Source organism: Tupaia chinensis, unplaced genomic scaffold (genome assembly GCF_000334495.1).
Source record: "Tupaia chinensis unplaced genomic scaffold, TupChi_1.0 Scaffold000099_1, whole genome shotgun sequence".
NCBI lineage: Eukaryota > Metazoa > Chordata > Mammalia > Scandentia > Tupaiidae > Tupaia > Tupaia belangeri.
This window is the reverse complement of record NW_006159563.1, coordinates 6183695-6209239: the sequence shown is the minus strand read 5'-3', so window position 1 is coordinate 6209239 and position 25545 is coordinate 6183695. Positions and strand designations below refer to the sequence as shown.

At 43.3% G+C, this 25545-nt stretch overlaps 1 protein-coding gene and 1 long non-coding RNA gene across 3 annotated transcripts in view; one reads left to right on the top strand and one right to left on the bottom strand.

Annotated features, from left to right (window-relative positions):
• The window catches only part of LOC102491661 (uncharacterized), an 8711-nt gene extending 1224 nt beyond the window's left edge, over window positions 1-7487 (top strand). The window contains exons 2-3 of the long non-coding RNA XR_003548568.1: window positions 1733-1800; window positions 7415-7487. This is a non-coding gene — a long non-coding RNA (uncharacterized LOC102491661). The remainder of the gene's footprint in view (window positions 1-1732; window positions 1801-7414) is intronic.
• The window catches only part of LHFPL2 (LHFPL tetraspan subfamily member 2), a 164755-nt gene that overhangs the window by 113872 nt on the left and 25338 nt on the right, over window positions 1-25545 (bottom strand). Inside the window, exon 1 of one of the 2 annotated variants that reach the window (XM_027769960.1) lies at window positions 3953-3972. The exons of the other annotated variant lie outside the window; for it this stretch is intronic. The gene's annotated coding sequence lies outside the window, so the exon portion shown is untranslated. Of the gene's footprint in view, window positions 1-3952; window positions 3973-25545 lie in introns of those variants that run through there. 2 annotated transcript variants of the gene reach the window in all.

Sequence of the window (25545 nt, the reverse complement as noted above, 5' to 3'; positions counted from 1 at the left end):
AGAGACAGAGAGACAGAAAGCGAGAAATCGCCCCCCAGGGGAGATGGCCATGCCGCAATCCCTTCTCCTCCATTCTCGTCTAGGGATCTTGGGCACGCACGCACACGCACCCGGCATGAGTTTTAAGCCACCTGGTCCGGGACATGAACCGCGGTCGACTACGTGGGAGTCCAGCGACATAGCCATTACACTAACTACTAGTCCTGGTATAGTTTCTATCAAAGACAGTTTGGAAGGATATTATTCAGTACTTTTTCAGTTTAGGACAGTGTCTTCCTCCTGGAAAGGTTGATGGGCACCATGGCATACAATTGCCCCCCCTTAAAATGTAAGTGCAAAATTGTTGAAAAAAAAATTTTAAAACATCTATGAAGGCTGGCCCTGTAGTGCAGTGGTTAAGGGAGTTAAATCCCACATAATCAAATGCAGTTCAAGCATCAGCACCAGTGGCTTGAAACACACATTAGACACGTATACATGTGTACCCTAAATCTTGATGGGGTAGAGGACTGGAGGAAAGAGAACTGTGGTGTGGCTGTGCCCCAGCCACTTTCTTGTTCTCACTCATGCCCTCTGGCAATTTACTGACTTTTCCAACAACCTAAAAACAAACAAACTATGATGTTTATCCATAGACTTAAAAAAGTCAATATAGTCTCATTACAAAGGGCATTTTATCTGGAATAAATATACTCCACTCAGCACCCATAAAACCTAGAAATACTGAGCTGTCAGAAAAGTCATGACATCTATTTCTATTTTTTTAATGCAAAAATGCATCATCACTTTTCTGATGACCCCATAGTTACATCATCCAAGCTGGAACATGAAGTCTGGCCAAATTTTGTAGAACAACATAAAGCCATAATATCTCTGTGTGCTCACCAGAGTGAGACAGAGAGAGAAAGAGGGAAAGTGAGAAAGCACTGTCCGCGGGTGACAGCCACACCACAATCCCTTATCCTCCCTTTCACCCTCCTTCCAGGACTGTGGGCACGCACACACATGCACCTGGCACGTTTCTCACTGCTGGGTCTGGGACCTGAAGTGCACAATCCGCCATGTGGGATCCAGCTGTGGCCGGCTCCCCTGGAAGACTGTTACACAAGTGGGTGATGTAGATTATGCCTTACGTAACTCCAGCTTTATAGATAAGGATGTCCTCTATTCTCACGAGCCTTTGATTCTGTGAAAGGATCTATGACCCTTTAAATCTGGGGGTTCACGACATGGCTAAGAAAATCAAAGTGTTCCCCAGTAAAAATTAAGTATTTGTCAGTGCTAACTTCGTAATATATTTAACACTCCCATTTGTGGTGGAAGAGAGAAATCTGATTTATTGTTTTCACAAAATCTCCTCAGACACAATCCATGCCTATACAGAGGGAAATTCAGAAAGCAGAAAACCATGACTTGGCAAGTTTGCCTAAGTTTACAGAAAAGAATGAAGACGAGGACCTAACCCCCAAACGACCAATCGGTCTGTTCCCATGACCAAACAGCAAATGAGATTCAAAGAACAGGGAAAGTAGCTGACCTAAAGTGCCCTAGCATTTTTCCCTCTGCAGCTTCTGAAAGAGTTTACGGTTTCTTTATCTTTATTAGGACATTTTCCTCATCAAATTAATGAGTCACTAAACAAAAGGCTTACTAAACTGTTTACATTTGGGACTAAACTATCTGCTAAGGCTCTTGGAGAAAAGACAAGTCATAATTTGCCATTGCTTTTCAGTGAAATCATCTGGGAAACGCAAGGCAGCATAGCTGGTAGAAACGGACAACGACAATGCGAAATTCAAAGTAAGTCTGTAAATCTTGAGGTCAACTCAAAGAAAGTGTCTGCAATTCTTTTTGCCTCGCAATCCTTAAACGTCATCAGCTCTGCCCTCCTACCTTTACGGAGTGCTTTCTGACAATTACTAAATAAGACATTCTTTGGGAATATTTTTGTTAAAATCAAGCTCTATGCATGGGACCAGCAGTTAGTGTAATGGCTATGTTGCTGGACTCCCACATAGTTGACGGTGGTTCAAGTCCAGGACCCGGTGGCTTAAAACTCACGCCGGGCGCGTGTGCGTGCGTGCCCAAGATCCCGAGAGGAGAATGGAGGAGAAGGGATTGCGGTGTGGCCATCCCCTCTGGGGGGGTGATTTCTCGCTTTCTGTTTCTCTGTCTCTCTCTGTCTGTCTGGTGAGTGCACACGCCCTATAGCAAAAACCTCTCAAAAAAAAAGAAAAAAAAATCAAGCTCTATGCAAGAGAAGCCAATGGGAACCTTGTGTTGGAGGGCCTTGAAGGAACAAAAAGGAAGCCTCTTGTCTGAGACAGACAAACAAAATGAGGCACATTAATAACATGGATAGAAAAAAAAAAAAGGGGGCCACCCCTACATCCATCAAGCTTTCTTCTGGTTCTATCTGGGCATGCACAGCTGGCATGAACATGGGATTGGTGGATCTGAGAGTGGATTCGTAAGTGAATTAGACATGGAGAGCCAGCAGAGAAGAGCTTGTATGGGTTACTCTCCACGCCATCTGAAAAGTTTCTAAAAAGAAATGGTTCCCTTCAAATTATTTCCATTTGGTGGTCTGTTCACAATGGTCAGGAATGCATGCATGTTCTGGATTAACAAATAGTACAATATTCTTTTTTTTTTTTTTAATTTTCAATGTGCTAGAAGGTACAAATACTCACCAGAGACAGAAAGATAAAAAAACAGTGTGAAAGCACTCCCCCATGGAGCAATCCGTTCTCCTTCATCTCTTTTTTTTTTTGAAATTTTGGGTAGGTATGATTTTCAAGCCACCAGGTCCATGCTGCTGGCCATGTTGGATCCAGCTGCCTTTACCAACTCACCACCAGCTGGTCCTACAATATTCTTTTAAACAAGCAACATGGGCCTACAGTTAGAGGTCAAAGGAAAGTCAGACATATGACGACAGAATTCTGAGAGTCCAGAAACGCCCGGAGATGGCAGGGCACTCTGTCCCAACAGCTCAGGAAGGACAAGAAACTCCCCCCATGGAGTGAGGATGAATGCCTTAGACTGCAGAGGAAACTTCAGCAAATTCCGTGGAGGGAATTCCTATCTCTAAAAGGTACTCTGGTAGTGCCCCCAAGTCAGAGCTAACCTGGTGTTTCCTGTGTGGTTTCTATCTCTCAGGATAGGTGACATAAATTCTCTGCCTTGTAGAGAATTTTCCCTTTATAACAAAGTTTCACAATTATATATCAAACTGACCCTTTCTGACTATCTTTTGCTTTCTTCACTTCTACTTTCACCTACATTAAGTTCTGCATGATCACTCCTCAACTTAGTTAAAAAACAAAAAACAAAAACAAACAGGTACAAGAGATGAACAATGGCAGAGCAGTAAAGCTCTGTGAGGCTGACCCACCTGGGAAGGTACCAGGTTCAATTCCAGAGAACTTCCTGAACCCACCAGGCACACATGTGCCTATAACCCAGGGCTGGCTGAAGCTGGGAACAGAACTCGGTGCAAAGACCCTGTTGGGAATGCCCTTATATTTCTCTTTCTCTCTCTCACTCATGAAAGAAAGAAAGGAAGGACAAAAAGAAGGAGAGAAAGAGAAAGAGAGAGACAGAGAGAATCCAGGTGCACAGAAGCACACACTTGGCTGAAGTATTCCTGGAGATCCAGCTTGCTCTTCCGCCTGAATTTCTCAAAGATTCAGGATGAGTTGTTTCTCAGTATAGAGGTTGTTTTGCAAGATGAAGGAGTTCTGGAGAGGAGTGATGGGTGATGATTGTGCAATAGTGTGGAAGTACTTACTACTACCAAACGGTATACTAAAAATAAGGCCTATGGCAGTTTCCACACCTGATTTTGGCAATTTGTGGGGAATTCCCATCACTTCAGGTGATGGAAATTTCTGGTTGGCAGCAATCGTTCCACAGCAATGCTGGGTCACCACCAGGTTCTGACACTCACCTGGGCACTGAAGTGTCCTTTCCTGAAGCCATAGTGTCTGCATCAGGTGTGTGTGTGGGGGGGATGTCACTCATTTCTCTTCCTCATGGGAATCAAAAGAGAAATATTTCATTGTCCTGAAGTAGGAAGGGGAGTAAAAACTCCAGGTCCCCAGAATTAAGGAGAGGGAAGACCTACAGTCAATAAATCATCCAGGCCCAGCAGATGGCGTAATGGTTACATCGGTGGACTCCCACATAATCGACTGCTCACACCGGGTGTGTGTGCATGTGTGCCCAAAATCCCAAGAGGAGAATGGAGGAGAAAGGATTGCAGCATGGCCATACCTCCCAGGGAGTGATTTCTCGCTTTCTGTCTCTCTGGCAAGCGCATGTGCCCTATAGCAAAACTCTCTCTTAAAACAAAACAAAAACAACTCTGGGGGCCACCTTTCCAACGCATATAAGAGTCTGGGACCTTAAAGGCATCAGCTACCTGCCCCAGGCATCGCTCCTGCCATGCTTTGAAAAGCAATATTATTTTGGGAACCAGCAGTTAGCGTAATGGCTATGTCGCTGGACTCCCACGTAGTCGACCGCGGTTCGTGTCCCGGACCCGGTGGCTTAAAACTCACGCCGGGCATGTGTGCATGCGTGCCCAAGATCCCGAGAGGAGAATGGAGGAGAAGGGATTGCGGCATGACCATCCCCCCTGGGGGGTGATTTCTCACTTTCTGTCTCTATGTCTCTCTCTGTCTGTCTGGCGAGCGCACGCACCCTACAATGAAAATCTCTCAAAAAAAAAAAAAAAGCAATATTATTTTAATGAAAAGAAGCTCTTTTAAAAAGAAATGTTCTAGATTCTCACAGACCTGGTTCCTTCCTCTAGAAGGTCATAATTTAAGACATAACCACTGTGGCCACACTAGTTGAAACATACAAACAGCAGGCTAGAATACTATGCCAGTGTTTAAATGAGCAATGACACATTTTTAGCATGTGTGGCAGAAGTGAAGGACAGGCAACCTGCAGAAGTAACCAGACCAGAGATGGGATGGACGATGAGGGGTGGAAGAAACCAAGAGCTCCCTACACAGCCTTGGGAGCGAAGGCCAGGCCAAGCGTCAAAGAGGGCCTCACTCACAAATAAGCAGGGCATGACCATTCCCCCGTCCCTCACTGCTCTGAAGGCTTTCCACAAGCTGACCTGGGGCACCCTGCCCAATGAGGCAAGGAGGAGAGGGAAAGGAGGCGACCTCATTCCTATCGGCCTTCAAGATAATTATACAAAAATAGCACTTGCATAGTGCTGATTGTGAACACACTTCCAACAAGATAGGGACTCATCCAAGGCTCATGACAGGTACTATCTTATCTACTGATGGACGAAGCAAGATATAAAGGGGGGTAGGAATGTGCCCTAGGTTTCAGATCCAGTAAGTGTGGAGGAGAGGTAGTTGTCTTGGCTCTTAACCATTCCACAATCGTGCTTCGCTGAAAAAAAAAAAATGGCTATTTATATAACTCTAGGCAAACGGAGGGACTTAACACATTCAGCACTCTGCAGCATGTTAACCCTGCTCCCCTTTCCAGATGGAGAGGCAGCATAGCACTGTAGGGACATCCTTCAAGTTCAGTCAACTTGGGCAAGATGTCAGCTCTTCCATCTACTGCCTGTGTGGCCACAGACAGGTTAATTTGACTCTCTGAGTACTGACTATCCACTGCATCTGTAATACATGCTGTCTAGTGTATCTGTGAGGATTAAATAAAGCTCCTGGCACATACACAATAGACAGAAGCTGTTATTCACCCAGGTGAAAGCTCTCATAGCATGCATCTGACACCTTTTCACCATGTAGCAAATTAATCAAAAGTCCATCATAAAGTAATGATGGCCAGAATTTAAACTGGCATCAACGGTCGGCAATAGCCAGGGCCCTACAAATCTTGAACAACTCCTTTACGACTGTTGGGCAGTGATTCAATCATTTTTCCCAAGTACTCTCCTAGGGACAGTAAAGAATCACAAGAAAGAGAAAAGAGATACACTTGCAAGTCAGAAGGTGTACTTACACTGCAAAAATCAAAGGTAAACGAAACTGATGCTTTACAATCGTCTTTGTTTGCTTCTAGAAAACTGAACACTCCGTCATTACTAAATCACAGAGAGGAGGGACAGCCTCCAATGCACAAAGGAGGATGGTGACATGCAGGTCACCTCTCTGAGAGAGAAACCACCTGAGGGGGGAAGCCTTGCAGCGGTGCCAGCTGTGTTCTTTCCTCCCCCTGGGGATTGAGCCTGTGGCCAGCCTCTGCTCAGGGTGGACAGCTGGCCAGAGAGCAAACTCGCTACCCAGCATGTCTTCTATGCACCTCCAAGGATGTGAAAATAGCTGGCAATGCCACCTGAACACTGCTGATGGATGTGACCCAGGCCTGCTTCAAACCAGGGTCAGAGGTCACACAACCAGTTGGACCAGCAGTATAGACGCCTGCCTCCGGTCAGGACGCGGGGATTCTCCTTCCTGGAGACGGTTGTATTTTTACAACAGGCTTTTCTATTTTCCTTACGGACTGCTTCTACTGTTACAGCACAAACCACACATCTGAAACAGTGAGTCACCTATTGGCTGGAATCCGAAGCACCAGGTCAAATGCAGTTGAAGCCACGTCAGTGCTCACAGGCAGCCTCCGTCCCACGAGTGCCCAGGTCTCTGCCACCAGAAACCACAGTCGGGACCATCACGGAGGACGCTGTCAGACGTGGGAGGAGGGACCAGCCCTCCTGGCCACTTGGCAGCACTACGGTTTCCTTCTCTACCGCCCCTCTGGAGGCGATTCCTGACTAGAGAAACAAACTTACAGTATTTTTTTTTCCTTATAAGCACTTCAGGTAAAAGGAAGTCCAATATGAAGGAGGATTAAATGAGCAGTAACAGCATTAAGTGATATTAATTTTATTTGTGGATTTAAGTTAAATTTGGTCTTTAGTACATACAAACATTAAAACAATTTTTTCATCAGCTTGAAAAAAAGGCAGCCATCTGTCCAGCTGTTCTGGACTTAATTCAAGAAATAGATGACAAAAGTTATAATAAATTAGAAGCAACTTTCATAGGACATCCAAAGTATATATTCTGTCCCCCCTTCATAATGCCATTATAACGTCTACAATTAAAGTCAATTTCAAACATTCTATAAAATTAAGTGGAAAAGATGCATAGCTGCAAGATTACTTCTGAAGAACCATGGAAGGAGAAAAAGACTGGATTCCAGGACCAGCAGTTAGCATAATGGCTATGTTGCTGGACTCCCAGGTAGTTGACCCACGGTTCGAGTCCTGGACCCAGTGGCTTAAACTCACACCAGGCGCATGTGTGTGCATGCCCAAGATCCTGAGAGAAGAATGGAGGAGGAGGGATTATGGCGTGGCCATCCGCCCTAGGGGGTGATTTCTCACTCTCTGTCTCTCTCTTTCTAGTGAGCGCAAGTGCCCTAGGAGACAGGAGGAGCCTGTTGAGGATAGCATAGCTCTGCGTCATCTCACAGAGGGTAAGAAGCTGCTTAGTGGAACATTTCCTAGAGAGATTTGAACCCTCTGTTGAGTAATGAGGGAAGCATGCAGGTACAGGTGAACGAATGAAGTGAATGAACATTCCAGTGAAACAGCCCTGGGATTGCAAAGGTCCAGGAATATTTTTCGTACGTCCTACATTGCCCAGTTTTTCTTTAACATAAGTCTGTTCTATCTCTTCCGAAATGTGCCTGAGGGCCAAGCAAGTGACATGGTGGTTAAGGCACTGGACTCCCACATGGGTTCAAGTCCTGGACCTGGAAGATTGAGAATCATGCCAGGAATATGCATGTGTGTGCCCCAAATCCCAAGAAAAGAATGGAGGAGGAGGGATCTAGCAGGGCCATCTTCCCTGGGGAGTGATTTCTCACTTTCCCTCTCACTCTCTCTGTCTCACTCTGGCAAGCATATGCACAGTATGGTAAAAGCTATTTAAAAAAAAAGTACCTGAAATGTAGTCCAGCTGTGTGGCACAAATAGGCGAACAACCATAGGAGGGCACGGTTACCTGGTGCCAGAGGCCACAGGTGAGGCCCTGGTTGGATTCTGGTCCAACCTAAAATCAGGTGCACCTGAGGTCCCAGGCAACTGGGAGGCAGGGGCATGGTACACCCTGTCAAAGATACTGTTCTCCTGGGACCAGCAGTTGCCATAATGGCTATGTCGCTGGACTCCCACGTAGTCGACCGCGGTTCGCATTCTGGACCCAGTGGCTTAAAACTCACGCCGGGCGCATGTGCGTGCGTGCTCCAAGATCCCAAGAGGAGAATGGAGGAGAAGGGATTGCGGTGTGGCCATCCCCCCTGGGGGGCGATTTCTCGCTTTCTGTTTCTCTATCTCTGTTGTCTGGCGAGTGCACACGCCCTATAGCAAAAATTCTCCAAAAAAAAAAAATTACAAAAAGATACTGCTCTCCACTCCCTCCTTCAGAAAAAGTAAGATAAGATATCCTGAAATGTGATAAAGAGAAACACCGTAAAAATTACAGACCTTCCTCGGGCATTCCTTGTGACCCCTATCTTCTCCAACTCAGTCATGTCTGAGATGTCCCAAGTGAGGCCCCCAAAGTCCCAGAACCCAGCAAGGAACACGGAGGGAAGAGGAGAGTCTGAGCCGGGAAATGCTGCCCAGTGCCTTGTAGCCACATTCTGATGCTGGTAGGATAGCACTTATTTTTAAAAATCCAGAAAGTGCTAATTACTCATTTCATGAAAATGTCTGACAGTTTCTTCTGCTCCCAAGTTTTTGCCTTCATCCCAATAAGCCACAGAAATTAAGTGACTCTAAGTTGCCCACGTTTCACAGTCTGTTAATTCACACAGAACAAAAATTTATGTTTAAGAGGAAATTCAATGTGTAATTATTGACTAAATAAACCTCAAAGTCATAGTTGACAATTTTCTTTTTTTTTTTTTTTGAGAAGTTTTTGCTATAGGGCGTGTGCGCTTGCCAGGAAAACAGAGAGAGACAGAGAGACAGAAAGCGAGAAATCACCCCCAGGGGGGATGGCCACACCCCAATCCCTTCTCCTCCATTCTCCTCTCGGGATCTTGGGCACGCACGCACACGTGCCCAGCGTGAGTTTAAGCCACCAGGTCCAGGACTCGAACCGCAGTCAACTACATGTGAGTTCGGCAACATAGCCATTATGCCAACTGCTGGTCCCCTCATAGTTCACAATTTTGTGAGCACAACAACTTAACGAGCACAGTTCTCAGCCGTTGATCTCGTATTGCAATCACCCGTGGGGCTTGGAAAGCTGGTGCTCCAACACCACCCCAAGAGCAAGGTAGGGTGGTCGGGGTGGGGAGCAGCAACGGCCTGGAGAAGGGGCCCGGAGAGAGGCACCCTAAGCCCGACTTGGCTTTGTTCTTCTGGTGTGACTGGGACAGAGAGGGCCACAACCTGTCTCGTGACTGTTTCCTCACCATGAACTCCAAAATAGGGCATTATATTAAATAATCACCTAGGTTTCTTCCAGTTTTGTTTTTTTCTCAATTCTCTCCAAATCCTAGAATTGTTCACTTAGGAAATGTAGCATCTCTGTGTGGGGTAGGAGAGTGAGTGGAAGGAATGGATCAAAGTGTGTCTCAAGCAGACTGACCCCACGGGGTGTGTGGGAGTCAGGGATGGGCATGCTAGATTAGGGGAGACTGGACAAGAAGCTCAGGCCATCAGAAAACTCTAAGACCCATTTCTTCCTTCTCTATATTTTTCCCTTTCTTAAGATACAGGAAAAAAGAAAAGTTAGAAGAGAGAAGGAAGTTCAACAACATTTAACAATATTTACCAAATGTGATTACGGCATCTTAGAGGAATAAGAAGGGATTTGGCTCAGGTGGGGTGGCGCAAACAGCAGGATGCCCATGAACAAAGGCTAAGGCTGCATGGAAGGAACAGCTTGGGTTCCCTGCCCGTCCTAAATAGGCCAGATGTGGTATGCCAGATGTCACAGCTAACAGGGAGGCTAGGGCAGCAGATCACAGCGTGACAAGACCTTGTCAAAAATATCCTCTACCCTCTCTCTCCCCGATGGCGGAGACCTTAAAAAGGGGGGATTAAATGAAAAGTGATATGGTTCCTGAACTCAAGGAAATTTGTGATGGAATTCAATGATTTTCAAACGTCTTAGTAAGGCCCAGGCAAGCATGTTAAAAAATACAAACACCTGGGGTCCTCTCCATCAATTTCCAGGACAAAGAGCACAGAAATGTTCATGTTGCTCCCCCAAACTTGACAACTACAAACTAAATAATAAGGGAAGCCAATTTCTGAATAATGCAGTTAAACACCCAGGCCTCTTAGAGCAACCCTGGCTTAGTTATAGAAAACAAATATGGGGTAAGGCCAGGGTTCCCATGATGTGCCACACAAATTCACAGGTACTTGGAGGGATGTCTAATTCCTTCAGGGAAAGATGAGAGACATGTTGGACACTGTATGAACTACTAGTTCAGTTATATTGCATGGAGTTCCTTTTGATGACAACCTCTTTTGGTGAAATCGGTTTGTTTTGTTTTGTTTTGTTTTCTTGCATATGTTATGAGGAAAGCCCAGGTGCCACGTGGAAGTCAATGTGGAGTGAAAAATGCAGGTGAGAGTGTCCAGCCTAACTCCCGGCCTTTAGGAGCTGCAGTGTCCAAAAGGAAGACAGGTTTTAGTAAATGACAATGGCGATGCAGAGAGTGACATGTTTTAACTTTTATTTTCTTTCCATTTATATGTACTATTTTTGCAAATGGCAACTAAGTTGTGAGGCTACAAATACCTTCTAGGTTGTCTGTACTGACCTACTTAATAAAAACTGCTAGGTACCTCTTTTGAAAAAGTTATCTATACACTGAGCGTACATAAACTACGACAGTCTTGGAAGGAGATTCTTTTTACAGCTCAACAGCTTCATTCACTCAGAACAGATCAAGCACTGAGTTCTGGCAGAGAAAGCATTCTCCAGACGCTCCAGAAGACGGCTTCTCCAAGAATTGCCAAATAAGACAGAATGTTTACCCACTGATCAGTCACATCATGAACTGTTTTCTCCCATGTTATGTTCCATGTTATGCTCCAAACACATTCCAAAGTAAGAATGTATAGATGGATTCTCTTGTTTTCATGGTAAGCATTATTCCATTTGTGTAAAGTCTTCCAACATGAGAGTCTCGTTTATTTCACAAAATGTGCATATTTTGTTATTTCAGTGACGGATGTGTCACCATGTCCAGTTACCCTCGTGTTCAGGCACAGGCCCAGTGCACCTGGGCTAGCTGCACCTGTTGGCTGCATAACCCCAGCCAGCCCTCCTTCGGCAGCACACCGCACCACTGCCCTGTGCTCACGAGTGTCATGGATACTGCTTTATTTTCCCCGCTAGTGTAAACTGGATTGTGATGGAGACTTCCATGACACCGAGACATAGAAACTTCCAAGATGAAAGCCAGGGGGAATAAACCTCACCGCTACCAAGAACTCTATTAATGCAGGGACCATGAAGCCTACACACAGGCTCTGCTAGTCAGTTCAATAATTCAATATTGGGGCAGAGTGATGGCACAGTAGTGGCACAACTGGACCCACATGGGAAGGTCCTGGTTTCAAGTCCCAGGACCTCCCTGAGCACAGCAGATGTACATGTGTGTCCATAATCTGGTCTGGCTGAGGCAGGGGTGGGGATCATGGCAAAAAAAAAAAAAATCTTATTGGGAGTGGCAGTGCCTCGCTCTTTCTCTGTCTCAGATGAAATAAATAGTTTTTTTATTTTCTAAAAAATTTGTCAAGGCTTCCTGCCTAACCTTGTGACTTGGCACGGGTAACATCATCAAGGCACATACAAAGAGAAACATCCTTCTGCATGTCTAACGCTTTGGCCATTGTGAAAGCTTCCTATTCTTAAATGCTGAGACTTTGCAAAATTATCCTCCAAATTATTGGCAGTTTCTGGAGTTCTCTTTAGAAAATGCCTGAAAAGACACAATTTTTGAAGTGACTATCCAGTCAAATCTCTGACTGAAAGAAAATTGTAAGTAACCAAGCAAATCTCAACTGTTACTTTCTGCCAATTAAATAGCCCCTAACTTAGACTCATCGTGAGCTAGCAGACTACTCTTCGAAAGGAGCTCCTTCCCAGGGAAGATTAAGACAAGATCAAAACTGAAAGCTTGTTCACATGTGCCAATTATTGCAAAAGACGGACGTCGATAGCCCTGAACCTTCTAAATTCTCAAACAGTTTTGAAAATTTCAAGGTGGGGTTTTTCACTTTAAGACAAGCCTTTCAAATAAAAACAAATTACAGACACGTTCTTGTCAATGGAGCCAACTGGATACCAATGGTAACTACAGCTTTGAGACTTGACATCCTTTCCCAGTATCCAGCCATACCAGTTTCAGAGTAAAGGCTGAGGACTTAGGAAGCTCTCTGGTGTGGGGGTGGGGCAGCAGAAAGAGAAGCTAAAATTATAACCTGGGTCAAAAGATAATTTCCCTCCTTTGAGTTTCAAAAATTGAATCATAAAGCTTTCAGAGAGGAAAATGACAAATGAAAACAAGCAGACAACATATGCCCCCTCGGAGAGCTATTATGGACCAAATACTATGAAGGAAGTTGGTATGTAAAGTAAGCATTCAGGCTGAAAAATACTTTCCACAATGGAACATAAATAACAGATGACCAAAATAACATTTTATTTGGGCCTGTAGATGAACTCAAATTAGCCATTATAAAAAATTAAAAAGTTGGGTCCAACAGATGGTGTGGTGGTTAAGGCTCTGGACTCCTACATGGCCAACTACAGTTTGAATCCTGGACCCAGTGGCTTGAAACTCACACAGGCATGTGTTCATGCATGCCCCAAATCCTAAGAGAATGACATACACTCTCTGAATACAGAGAAGTGGGGAGTGAGAAAAACCCCTCACACACACACACACACACACACACACACACACACACACACACACAGTGGGGAGGGGTGTCTCACTTGGCCTCTCTCTCTCTCTCTCTCTCTCTCTCTGTCTTTCTCTGGCAAGCACATGTGCCCTATGGCAAAAACCAATAAAAGAAAAAAATATATCAAAAAGTTCACTGAAACTCTGAAACCACTAGAAAATAAATGATAATCACCTTTAAATCCGCCCAGCACTTGACCAGCATGTTTGCCATTTGCCTTGATCTCCACAACCCCCATGACCCTCATGACCCCACATCATAGTGACCTCTCGTAGGCCATGAGGCCAAGTGTGAAAAGTCAAGTAACAACAGGCAGGGAAGCCTCAGAGGAAAAACTGTGGAAACACAATCAAGAACGACTCCTCCCATTCCGTCTGGTGATGAAAGGAGAAATGAGGTGTCACTGTGGATGATAAACATGTGGACCTTTGACTTATTCGTGAGGCCAACGTAATGGAACAGACCTCTTTTCTCCAAGTGGTGATCTGGTCTGTCTTGAGAACTGCTACGCTGAGATGAGTTCACAAAACCACAGACGAGAATACAGGGAAGCAGATGGTAGGAAGAACTTAGTCATGGAGCGGTCACAGAATTCCTTTGCCCAGGGTAAGTTCTCATTAAAATAAGAATTATTCTCACACTGATGTATGAACTAATATTGATGGTGAAGGTTCCCTGGGGGATGTTTGGAAGAACAAACTATTGTAGTAAGGGCTAAATCTAACAGGAATATAAATCATCTCTTGTAGCAAACTTACACCACTAATGAATCTAAGCAAAAATAAGGAAAAAAAAAATCCTTCCAACTCAGACATGCTCCCCAGGGCTGGGGGTGATCACTGCATGACGTCTCCAGCGTGGCTAATCTCCTCAGCAGGCCATTTGCTAACTTGCTGGAGAAAGAGAAGAAGCTACAAAACTCGGGGTGGGAGGCTGGGGAAAAACTCCCTCTCCAACCATTTAGTCTCCTCGTAGAAAAGCCCACCAAGGAATGGAAACACAGCTGCAGCTCCCACGCGTCTGGTTCAACAATGCTCCACAGCCATAAATGTGTGGCTGGGCCTCAATATGAAAGAGTCAGTGGGTGTGAGGAAGTTCCTTGAAACCAAAAAATTTAACAGCTGTTTTTAAAATATATATTCATGTGAAAAATACACATAACATGAGACATTTCTCCCTGGAAGGAGCAGGAACCAGGACAAGGAAGAGATTCCACTGAAATTTCCAGAAAAGAAAGGTGTATCTTTTGCCTTGATAAGTATACTCCAGAGAGATCATGACGAATCACTAATCAAAAAATATACATATGGTTAAAAGGAATCATGAAGGCAAGAAAGAAGGGAAAGAAGCCCACATGATATTGACACTTTTTAAAAAATAAGCTGGTTGAAAGGTAGAATATCTGTTTATATCAGAGGAAAATAAAAGGTACAACAGCTACAAAACCCAAACAACTTAAAATTCATTCCCACAAGCTTCTCTGAAAGCATTTTATTCAAGCTAAGGAAATACAGAATGGAAAAATACACATTCTCTCAAATTCTCTCTTCTTTGCCCAAACAAAAACAGTATGGTACCAGAAAAAGAATGGCATAAGTTTGCTACACAGACATGGTTGATTCTTTACCACATGACTATATCCTTGGAAAGAGACCCTGAGAGAGCGCGGAAAGCAATCTAGTCAAAGATGTTTGCAGCAGCAGAATTTATGCTAGCCTCAAACTGGAAAGAGTTCAAATGCCCTAAGTCCTTATCAGTTGTTTTTAATGGGAAAACATCTATCTGATGGGGACTCTAATTCACAGGGGCCCTTGAGCCTCAATTATTAATTCATATACAAACCTGAGAACTTATCCCAGGATGGAGTTAGCACACCCACAAGGATACCTCGCCTGCAGCTGTCAGGGACCATCTCCCATGCTGCACAAACCCCAACTGAGGGGACCGCTGCCACGGGCTCCCAAGCAGAATGGCATGGCAGCACTCATTCATTCACTGGGCCCTGATAAAATACATGATGTTGTCTAAGTTCGCCACAGCCCACAGCGTGGCAAGGATCAGTCTAAGTATGTTGTGAAGATAGACTCAGGCTTGGAGGGGTAAGGGACTGATCCGAACTCCACAGCCTGTGCTCCTACACACTCCACTGAACCATCTGCTTGATTCATTTACCAGCAAAGCCTCGATTTAGATACCTGTAAGCGACTGTTCTCTCACCAATGAAAAGGTTTAAAGGGGCCATGGGGTGGCACAACGGCAGCGTTAACACTGCAAAGCTGAGTGAGCTGAGTGACCTTCCATAGGAAGGTCACAGATTCAAGTTCTGACGCTTTCCTGTCTGTGCCAGGCATGTGTGTGCCCGTGATCTGGCTGAATGAGGCTGGGAGTGGATCATGGCATGAAGACCCTGCTGGAGGCACGTGGCTACCTACCTACCTACCTACCTACCTACCTCTCTCTCTCAAGAAATAAACTTTTTAAAAAGATTTTAAACCTGAAAGGCAGTTCGTTTTTCTTCCAGTTGTCTTTTGTCATAATATTTCTTCAGAGGGCTCTTGAAACAAATGAGAAGTAACAACGCAGGACAAGAGCTACCAGAGAGACCATATCCTTTACCACAGATTTCTCCTCGGAGAAACACATCCCAAAAAGGGACCCTAAGTTGGGGTGGGGGAGTGGGGGTAGGGAGGGCGTGGAAGCAATATGCTTAAAGATGTTTGCATCAGCATTATTTATGCCAGCCTCAGACCGGGAAGAGTTCAAATGCCCTAATATGGGGCTGGTTCAGCACACTCTGACACACAAAATGATGACATACTAAATGGGCTACTCCCAATGAGCAGCATGTGGTTAATGCACATATATGGAACGTAAAATTACAACAATGCTAAATCGTTTGAATACAACGAACCCACTACTAAAAACCATAAAGCAGTCCCACACAGATACAGTATCACAACCAAAATTTGAGAGAAACAGAAAGGAGAATTCTGTCTCTGGTATAGTCTGCTGTTGTTACAGCTACAAAGCCACTGAACTGTTATGAAAAGTCACAACAAAGACCAATAATCGATTGCTATGTGATCAAAGGAACTGGTATTCATGATAAGGTCATATGCACACCCTGATCATTGAAATTAATTTTGTAATTAGCGTTATTAAAAATCTGTCTGCTCTGTAGCCTCTTGAAGGTAAACTTTAACATAAAGCCAACAGTGTCCCTGGTGGAGGAGCGAGGTTCGCTGGCCTACATCAGTGCTGCTCAGGAAACGCTCGTGTAATCCTTGTTTACGCTCTTCGCTGCATTGACGAACTCTGTAAATCCCTTCTACTTAAACCACAGCACTGACCACTAAGATTAAAGACAGGGTGACTTTTCTAACAGAAGTACATAAATTTATGTCTAAGTAATATGTTTATACAATTTTGAACTTTAGTCATTGCCAAATGAACCTGTACAAAATAAATTTAGTAATTTGCCCATGAACCTGAAGATTTAACTTTTAAATTTTATTTTTAGATTTCTGTTGTTTCCTCATGAAAAACGTCTGTCTAGTCCCACTGCAGACTGAGTGTATTACTAGGCTTCTGAAGCCAGGTGCGGAAGCCGTGGTTTGGCTTGGGTTTAAATTACATATTCAACATTACTAGGAAGTGCAGCTTAATGAAAAGTGCTACCATTAATGGTTCCACTCTCTCTGTGTGGCTAAAACCAGACATTCCACAGGACTTCCAGGCAATCAGTGCAACTTCAAGTGCTGACCAGCACTAGGGCAAGACGAGCAATAAAGCACTGCTGAGCCTCAGCAGGATGACCTAGGGAAAAGACAGTGCAGACAGGGACATCAGCCACCTCAGGCATGGGTTTTGCAGGCCACTCCTCTGTGCCATAGACCCTCAAGCGTTACTTCCACCATCCTTCAAAATGCACACCAGTGGCTTTAGGACCTGTATGCCATCATTACCATACCACTTGAACTTGACGGAATTCAGACAGATTGCCTTGACACACCTGGTTTCTAAGGTAGGCAAGGTCAGCCCAGCCGCCGTGGTGCAGTAGTCATGCAGCTGCCCTGCAAGATTGGACACCATGTGGCCAGTCATGTAGTCTGGTCCCAGGTCAGCCTGAAAACCTACTGAATGCCCTCAGACACCCGGAACCCTGGCAAACTGGAGGGCTGGGGAAAGGAGATTGCAGCGTGATGAGACCCTGACAAGGGGGCTTCTCTCTGTCTCTATCTATGTCTCTTGTGTGCTTGCATGACTCGTATCACTAAGGAAACAAAGGGAAAAAAAAGATGGGCAAAATCACAGAAAAAGCAGTGTCTGTATGCTTCTATTTTAAAGTACCCGTTTTAATTAAAGCATTTGTACTGATTTACTTTTTCCTTTGATCTGTCACTGAAGTTTACTCAGGAGTCAAGATACAACAATGTGCAGTTAATTATCTTTGGATTAATCATCTCTGCATCTTAAAATTTGACTGAATTTAATATAATTCAAAGCCAAAACATCGCTCCATAGTATTGTCAGCAGACAATATCAATCACCCTACATCTACAATCTGCTGCCAGGAGGTTCTTCCAAACCTTTCACATTACTATTTAACTCTCACGATCCCGTGTAAAGTGAAATTTCTTTATTCTTTTAAATTGGCATAGGGTGTATATAACTGCAACAGAGAAACAGAGAGAAAGCACTCCCCAAAGGGGCCTGGGTCACTCTGCAATTCTTTTTCCACTACTCCTCCATCCTAACAGGGTTGTAGGCATGTATGTATATGTGCCCGGCATGTTTTTCAAGTCACAGGAGCTGGGATTTGAACTCTGGTCAGCCACATGGGACCCTGCATGTTACGCACAGCACTTAGCTACTGTGCTATGGAAACAATCTAAAGTGAGATTTCTTTAGTCAGCCACATTTGATAACACGCTTTACAAAGTGAGTATCTTAAATCTGCAGTCTGATGAAATAGTAGGAAAATGAAACAGGTGTCACCATCAAGAATTCAATCCTAAAGTGAGTAGCTTGGTCCAACCCAGCTGGTATTTACCAAGCCAAGGGAATATGTTCAAGTCAGGTTTCTTGAGGAAAACAAAAGACAAAATCAAAAATTTAACAACCCTATATCAATCCCTAAATACTTCTTAAAACATGGTCCATAAAACCCCAAAGTCCAGAGCCCACTAATCTACAAGATTTGACTGCGCTGGCACTTTCCAGATGCCTAAGTGACCATCTGGTTTCAGATGAGCATCTCTAGCAGCATTAACTTTTTTATGCCACCAGGGACTAGGCAATGAATTATTGCACAGTACTATTTAATGTACAAGATAGAAATTTATTAAATGGCAATGAAGTAGTAATTACTAAATGGATCCCAAGTGGCTCAAAAAGTCAGTAATTAAATGCCACTTACTGCACTAACACTGTGAGTTATTAAACAGCACTAACGGAGCAGTTCATTAAATGGTACCTTAGTATCTTGAAAGGATCATTTCCATACAAATTCCCACAAGCAGACATAAGACACCAGGGAAACCCAGCTGTTTTCTGGGGGAAGAGGAGTGGGGGGAGGGGAGAAATAAATTGTCACATAGGAGCCACCTCCAGCCTGTAAACCTGGCATTTGACCAGATGGTTGAGCAAAACACATTATCCAACATCCTCTCTTGGGAGTCTCTGACATTCTGATTTGCTTTACAGCCTGAGTCCTGGGGATAAGACAATACCCCATCACGGTGCATCCCAGTCCTGTCTCTTCTACCAGTTACACTCAACGCTGTGGTGTATCTTCTCCCATAGATTTATATTTTGCCATTCTGACATAAACAAAGGGCATTTAAAAGTAAGTTATGTTCTAATGACAAACCACATTGGCCATATTTATTGTGACAACCTCCTTTTTGTGCCACTTAAGTTCCTCCCATCCAGTTGTTTCCTGCCTCTTGTTTCCACTTTGACCAAGACTAGCCTTTCCACTGGCCATCTCATCCCTCAGTTAGTGACTCCACTTTTTTCAATCAAAATCCAACATGAAGAATCTATCTCCTATAGAAGGCTTTACTGACGAGGAGACAAGATACTGAAAAATTCCCCTAAACTACTTTGGAGTCCTTCCTTCCACTTCCAAATGAGCTTACCAAGAACACTAAGTTGGTGGATGTTCTTTCCCCAAGCTAAGCATCTTGCTTCGTTACTACAATGGTCTTGATAAGCAAATACTACCTTTGATAGACCCCTGTAGTGCTGAGACAAATGGAACATATAACGAAGGTTAAATATAAAATTATGGGACCAGCAAATGGCATAATGGTTTAGTTGCTGGATTCCCATATAGTCGACTGTGGTTTGAGTCCCAGACCTGGCAACTTAAAACTCACAGTAGGCATGTACGTGTGTGTGCCCAAAATCCTGAGGAGTCTAGAGGAGAAGGGACTGTGCCATGGCCATGCCCCTGGTGGGGATGAGGGGGGTGATTTCTCACTTTCTGTCTCTCTGTCTCTCCAGTGAACGCACACACCCTATAGCAAAAATCTCTCAAGAAAAAAAATATGAAATCCCTCTGGGGGGAGGGGGTAAAAGAACATACACTAAATGAAGCTTTTAAGAAGATACATGATATCCTTATCATTAGATGAACTCAAAGTGTAAAAGAAAGATAAGCAATTAACCAATGAACTGGTTAAAAGTTTCAGGTGACACCAGGAGATGGACAAATGAGATCAAGGAGATAAGAGTTCAAAGAGGTGGAACAACGGGTCATTAATCACATGGATCTGGGAAAACTCATGCACACTGGAATGATGGAGACAACATTCTAGAAGAAATCAGAGATGGTCATACAAACAGTGCTTCCTTAGTCGGAGATTAGACCCTCAAATATGCAATGCTGTTTATAAAGTCCCTATCGAATTACAAATAGCATTTGCCACTGGACTGCCAAAAAGCTCTCGTTAGCAAAGTTTTTGGAGAAATATGAAAACATGGAACATAACAGATTATCCAAAACTGAGACTGATAAAAGGCACTGCTTTAATTATTAACCACTGTGGGATAATTGCCTACAATGAAAACCAAGAAAAGATAGAACTGCATATCCTCATCATTAGATGAGGACATAGCATCATTAGATGGTAACATATCAGTAATGCAACTAGACCCAAGTGATCAGGCCTCCGTTCCCATCCTGAGATCTCTCTGTGCAGGCTAGACACGCATTCCCATGATTCGGGCTGGCTGAGGCTGGGAGTGAACTTTAGTAGGAAGACACTGGGGGGGGGGGCTGCTTGCCTGGCTGTCTCTCTCTGTGTTTTTCTCTCTTCATAAAAGAAAGAAAGAAGCTTTAAGGAAAAAAATATAAATATATGTGAAAACACATACCGGATATACAGTTTGGGTTTTAATCTTCCAAAGCTGCAAAATTAACCATTAAACTTTCCCCTCACTAGTTACAAACAACCTGAAGAAAAAGAAAAGAAAAAAAAAAAACAACTAAGAAGTTTGAGATATTTAATCATTTAAATACACTACAGACCAGCCAGAGTGGCACAGCAGCTAACACAGTGCTCGGTGATAATGAAACCAGATGGGAAAGTCCCAGGTTTGCATCCTGAGGTCCCCTGTGTACACAGAGCACAGGGGTACATGCCCTGAACCTAGCTGGCTGAGCTTGGAGGTGAGATTCACATGAAGACCCTGGTGTGCACCCCGCCCCCTTTCTGTCTCTCTCTCTCTCTCATAGAAGAAATAAATAAGTAGACTTTTAAGAAAATACATTAAAGAACAGCATTTAAGAAAGTCAGCAAGAGGCTTTTCTTCACAATGGGATAATTAAATTAAAAAATGGTATGACCTTTATGCAAGTAGGTTTTGCCAACCTGCATGAATATCCAAAATGGTTGTGCAGTGCCTGAGTTTTAACCCAGTAACCCTATGAAATATTAGACCAGTGTAGGACAAAGATGCTTAATGAAGCGTTATTCATAACTGGGGAAATCCCATATGCAAAAGGTTGGTTAAATAAATCACGGCACATCCATGCAATAGAGTATTCTTCAGATATTGAAAATGAAGTGTCTCTAAATTTATGCCACAGAAAGACTGTCACAACACACTGTAAAGAAAAAGAGAGCAATGTTCTATGACATGATCTGATACCTAAGGCTGTGAGTATACACATGTGTGTGATGGTCAAAGACGGGCAACAATGATCTCTACAAGGTGGGGAGTCGGCATGGTTTGCACTTTACCGTACTGTCATGTATTGTGGGGACTTACTATAATAAGCATTTTTTCAAAAAGAAAGAAAACAGAAAATTAAGCTCCTTTCATTATCAGAAAGGGGGGGGGGGTGCTTGCCTGGCTGTCTCTCTCTGTGTTTTTCTCTCTTCATAAAAGAAAGAAAGAAGCTTTAAGGAAAAAAATATAAATATATGTGAAAACACATACCGGATATACAGTTTGGGTTTTAATCTTCCAAAGCTGCAAAATTAACCATTAAACTTTCCCCTCACTAGTTACAAACAACCTGAAGAAAAAGAAAAGAAAAAAAAAAACAACTAAGAAGTTTGAGATATTTAATCATTTAAATACACTACAGACCAGCCAGAGTGGCACAGCAGCTAACACAGTGCTCGGTGATAATGAAACCAGATGGGAAAGTCCCAGGTTTGCATCCTGAGGTCCCCTGTGTACACAGAGCACAGGGGTACATGCCCTGAACCTAGCTGGCTGAGCTTGGAGGTGAGATTCACATGAAGACCCTGGTGTGCACCCCGCCCCCTTTCTGTCTCTCTCTCTCTCTCTCATAGAAGAAATAAATAAGTAGACTTTTAAGAAAATACATTAAAGAACAGCATTTAAGAAAGTCAGCAAGAGGCTTTTCTTCACAATGGGATAATTAAATTAAAAAATGGTATGACCTTTATGCAAGTAGGTTTTGCCAACCTGCATGAATATCCAAAATGGTTGTGCAGTGCCTGAGTTTTAACCCAGTAACCCTATGAAATATTAGACCAGTGTAGGACAAAGATGCTTAATGAAGCGTTATTCATAACTGGGGAAATCCCATATGCAAAAGGTTGGTTAAATAAATCACGGCACATCCATGCAATAGAGTATTCTTCAGATATTGAAAATGAAGTGTCTCTAAATTTATGCCACAGAAAGACTGTCACAACACACTGTAAAGAAAAAGAGAGCAATGTTCTATGACATGATCTGATACCTAAGGCTGTGAGTATACACATGTGTGTGATGGTCAAAGACGGGCAACAATGATCTCTACAAGGTGGGGAGTCGGCATGGTTTGCACTTTACCGTACTGTCATGTATTGTGGGGACTTACTATAATAAGCATTTTTTCAAAAAGAAAGAAAACAGAAAATTAAGCTACTTTCATTATCAGAAAAAAACGTCATTGATGTACTTTTAGAAAAAGTGTTTTTTTATGGAGAGAATAATGAGTTAGCCTTTATTTACAGAATGAAGCGTTGCTGCCATCCATCAGAAGCTCTTGGTGAGAAGCAGCCTGATCCTCACACCCTGGGGCAGCAGTTCCCAACGTAACTGGGGTCACCTACCCAGGCTGCATGGACAGAGCAGGGCAGAGCTACCTCCGGATGGATCGCAGCTCAGCCACTGGACCACAGCCTCCTAGTCAACACATGCCTGCTTCCCTGCCACCTACAGGACAAGGGACTCCGTGTGGGCTCTGGTATTCCACAGGGACAGGGTAGAACAGAAGGGTCCCAGTTAAGGAAATGCTTCCTGGGCCCTCAGTACACAGTACATGAGCCTGACAACAGACTGAGTGCTAAAATGAAATTTCACAAAAAGGGAGTGGGAGAAGGAAAAGATAAGATTCCCTAGGCCTCTTCCATTTGTCCACAAAGGCCACCCACAGGCCTCAGGAAAGACTCGTTCTGTGGAGGTCCATTAGCGCATCCACCTCACACTAGCAAAACTCCACTCAGGAGCAAGAGATCCACCACAGATCTAGAGTTATAGAACACACTAGAGGATGGCGGGGCTGCAGGAGAGGGAAGGGGAGAAAGCCCTTCTCACATGCTTCGTTGTTACAGAAACTCCAGGCATGATTGAGTAAGATACAAGCAAAAGGCTATTCATTGATGGGACGGGGAGGTAGTGGTGTTATCTGTTGAAGATATTTTGATCAACTATATTTGAAAGAAATGTTCACTTTGTAAGTTAAATAAAGTGATTAAATATATAAAAAATAAAATAAAAAATTATTATTAAAAAGAAATCTAAACACAAACACACTGGGGGAAAAGTTAACTACCTCCGAGGTAGACTAACCTTAAGCCCAGGCTCCTGACAATGAAAGCAGCAAAAAGAGCTGCCCTAGCTGTTGCCATTTCTCCTTCCTTCTCCCTCTCTTTCCAGCTTCCCTTCCCTCACCAGTTCTTTCCCACTATGTTGCACATTTCTGAGTTATTTTTAATCCATTTGCAAAGTATGGTTTGGCCTATGTGCAGGAGCTGCACCAATGTTCACATATCACATGACAGAGATGTGATCAGACCATGAGCAAAACGAGCAGCACACGGCAGGAGCAGGCTGCCCAGTGTTCCTCCCCAGAAGCCAGCATGGACTACATGCTCACCACAGGTCAGATTCTGTTAGGGTTCCACTGCTTTGTTATTGTACAAAACAAACAAAAAACTCAAAAATTCGCTGATGGCTATGTGTAAATGTACTAATGAAGGAGGCAGAGATTCTTCTAAGACACTGGTCCTTAAAACCAAACAAAACAGACCTCTCTTTCCAGCCCAACACCCAGCGAGAACCCATGTGCGTCTAAGGTGGGCCCAGCCCTGCCCCTTTAACCAGAAAGCCTATGCCCTCAAACCTTTCTTTCAAACACCTAGCGAAGCAAGATGACCAGAAGTGACTGCAGAGGCACGATAAATATTGGAAACCAAGAAAATATCTCTCCCCCAAGGGGAAAAAACAGCCCTTCATCATTCATAGACAGTACAGTAGAACTCATGGAAATGTCAGATAAAGAATTTAGAATATTCACAGTGACAAAGCTAACAGAGATACAAGAAAAGAGAGACAATGAACTCTAGAAGAGGCAGGAGAAAAGAGACAACGAGTTCCAGGAGGTGAGGAAGTTCTTTTACTATCTCAAAGAGGAAATACACATCATAAAAAAGAACAAAACAGAACAGTTAGAGATCAAGGCTGTAATACGAGAAATCAAAACCTCCCTTGAAAGTATTAAAAGCAGATTAGATCATGCAGAAGATCCAATCTCAGATGCAGAAGATAGAACCTCTGACCTAGAAAAATTCACCAAAAAGACTGAGAAAATAACTCAAAAAAATTAGAATAACATATGAGTAATACTAGATACCACTAAACACCCAAACATCCAGATGATCGGTATCCCAGAAGGTGAAGGAACTAATAAGGGTATTAACATTCTATCCCATAAAATCCTGGAAGAAAACTTAAAAACTTAGAAAGGCATTCAAATATCTAGACCCAAGAAATACAAAGGACCCCACATAGAATCAACCCAAGAAGATCTTCTCCAAGGCACATCATAGCCAGATTGGTCAAAACCACAGACAGAGACAGATACTAAAATTGGCAAGAGAGAAACATCAAGTTACTTTCAAAGGATATCCCATCAGGCTAGCATTGGACCTTTCGTCAGAAATAATTCAAGCAAGGAAAGAATGGGAAAATATATTCAAAGTGTTAAGTGAAAGACAATGTCAACCAAAAATACTATATCCAGCAAGATTATGCCTCATATGGGAAGAAAAGTCCAAAACATTCTCAGATAAACAAAATCTGAAAGAATTGACAACACCAGACCAGCTCTTCGAGAAGGTCTGAAGGGAGTGCTACACCAGGAAAACTAAAGTCAGACAGACATAACAGAACAAAACATGGCCAAGAAAAAGCCCAATTTAATGGTAAGAACAAGTTTGAAAATATCAATAATAATGTTAAGTGTGAATTTCCAGGATTTAAACAGAAAGATCAGATCACATTAACACTGCAAATTCAACAAGCGAAGAGATTATGTAAGACTGAACTGGTGAAGTAGAATTCTATGACTTTTGTTTAAAACATTACTGATTTTCTTCTATGATTTGTCTTCCAGATTTGGTTTTGAGTTGTTGATAGATTAGTCAATTTGTTTAAAAAAGTAATATTTTAATTGAAAAACGTTTCTCCCCTTCTGACCCCTTTGCAATTAGACAATACGTGTGAGCATTCTTATTTTGTGGTAGAATGGTTATTTGCATAAGTTCAATGATACAAATAGTATCTGTTGACCAGCAGTTGGCATAATGGCTATGTTGCTGGACTCCCATGTAGTCAACTGTGGTTAGAATCCAGGACCTGGGGGCTTAAATTCACACTGGGCACGTATGTGTGTGTGCCCAAGGTCCCAAGAGGAGAATGGAGGGGAAGCAATTGCAGTGTGACCATCTCCCGTGGGGAGTGATTTCTCTCTTTCTGTCTGTCTGTCTTTCATCTTTCTGGTGAGCACACGCACCCTATAGCAAAAACCTCTCAAAAAGAAAGAGAAAGAGAAATAGAGA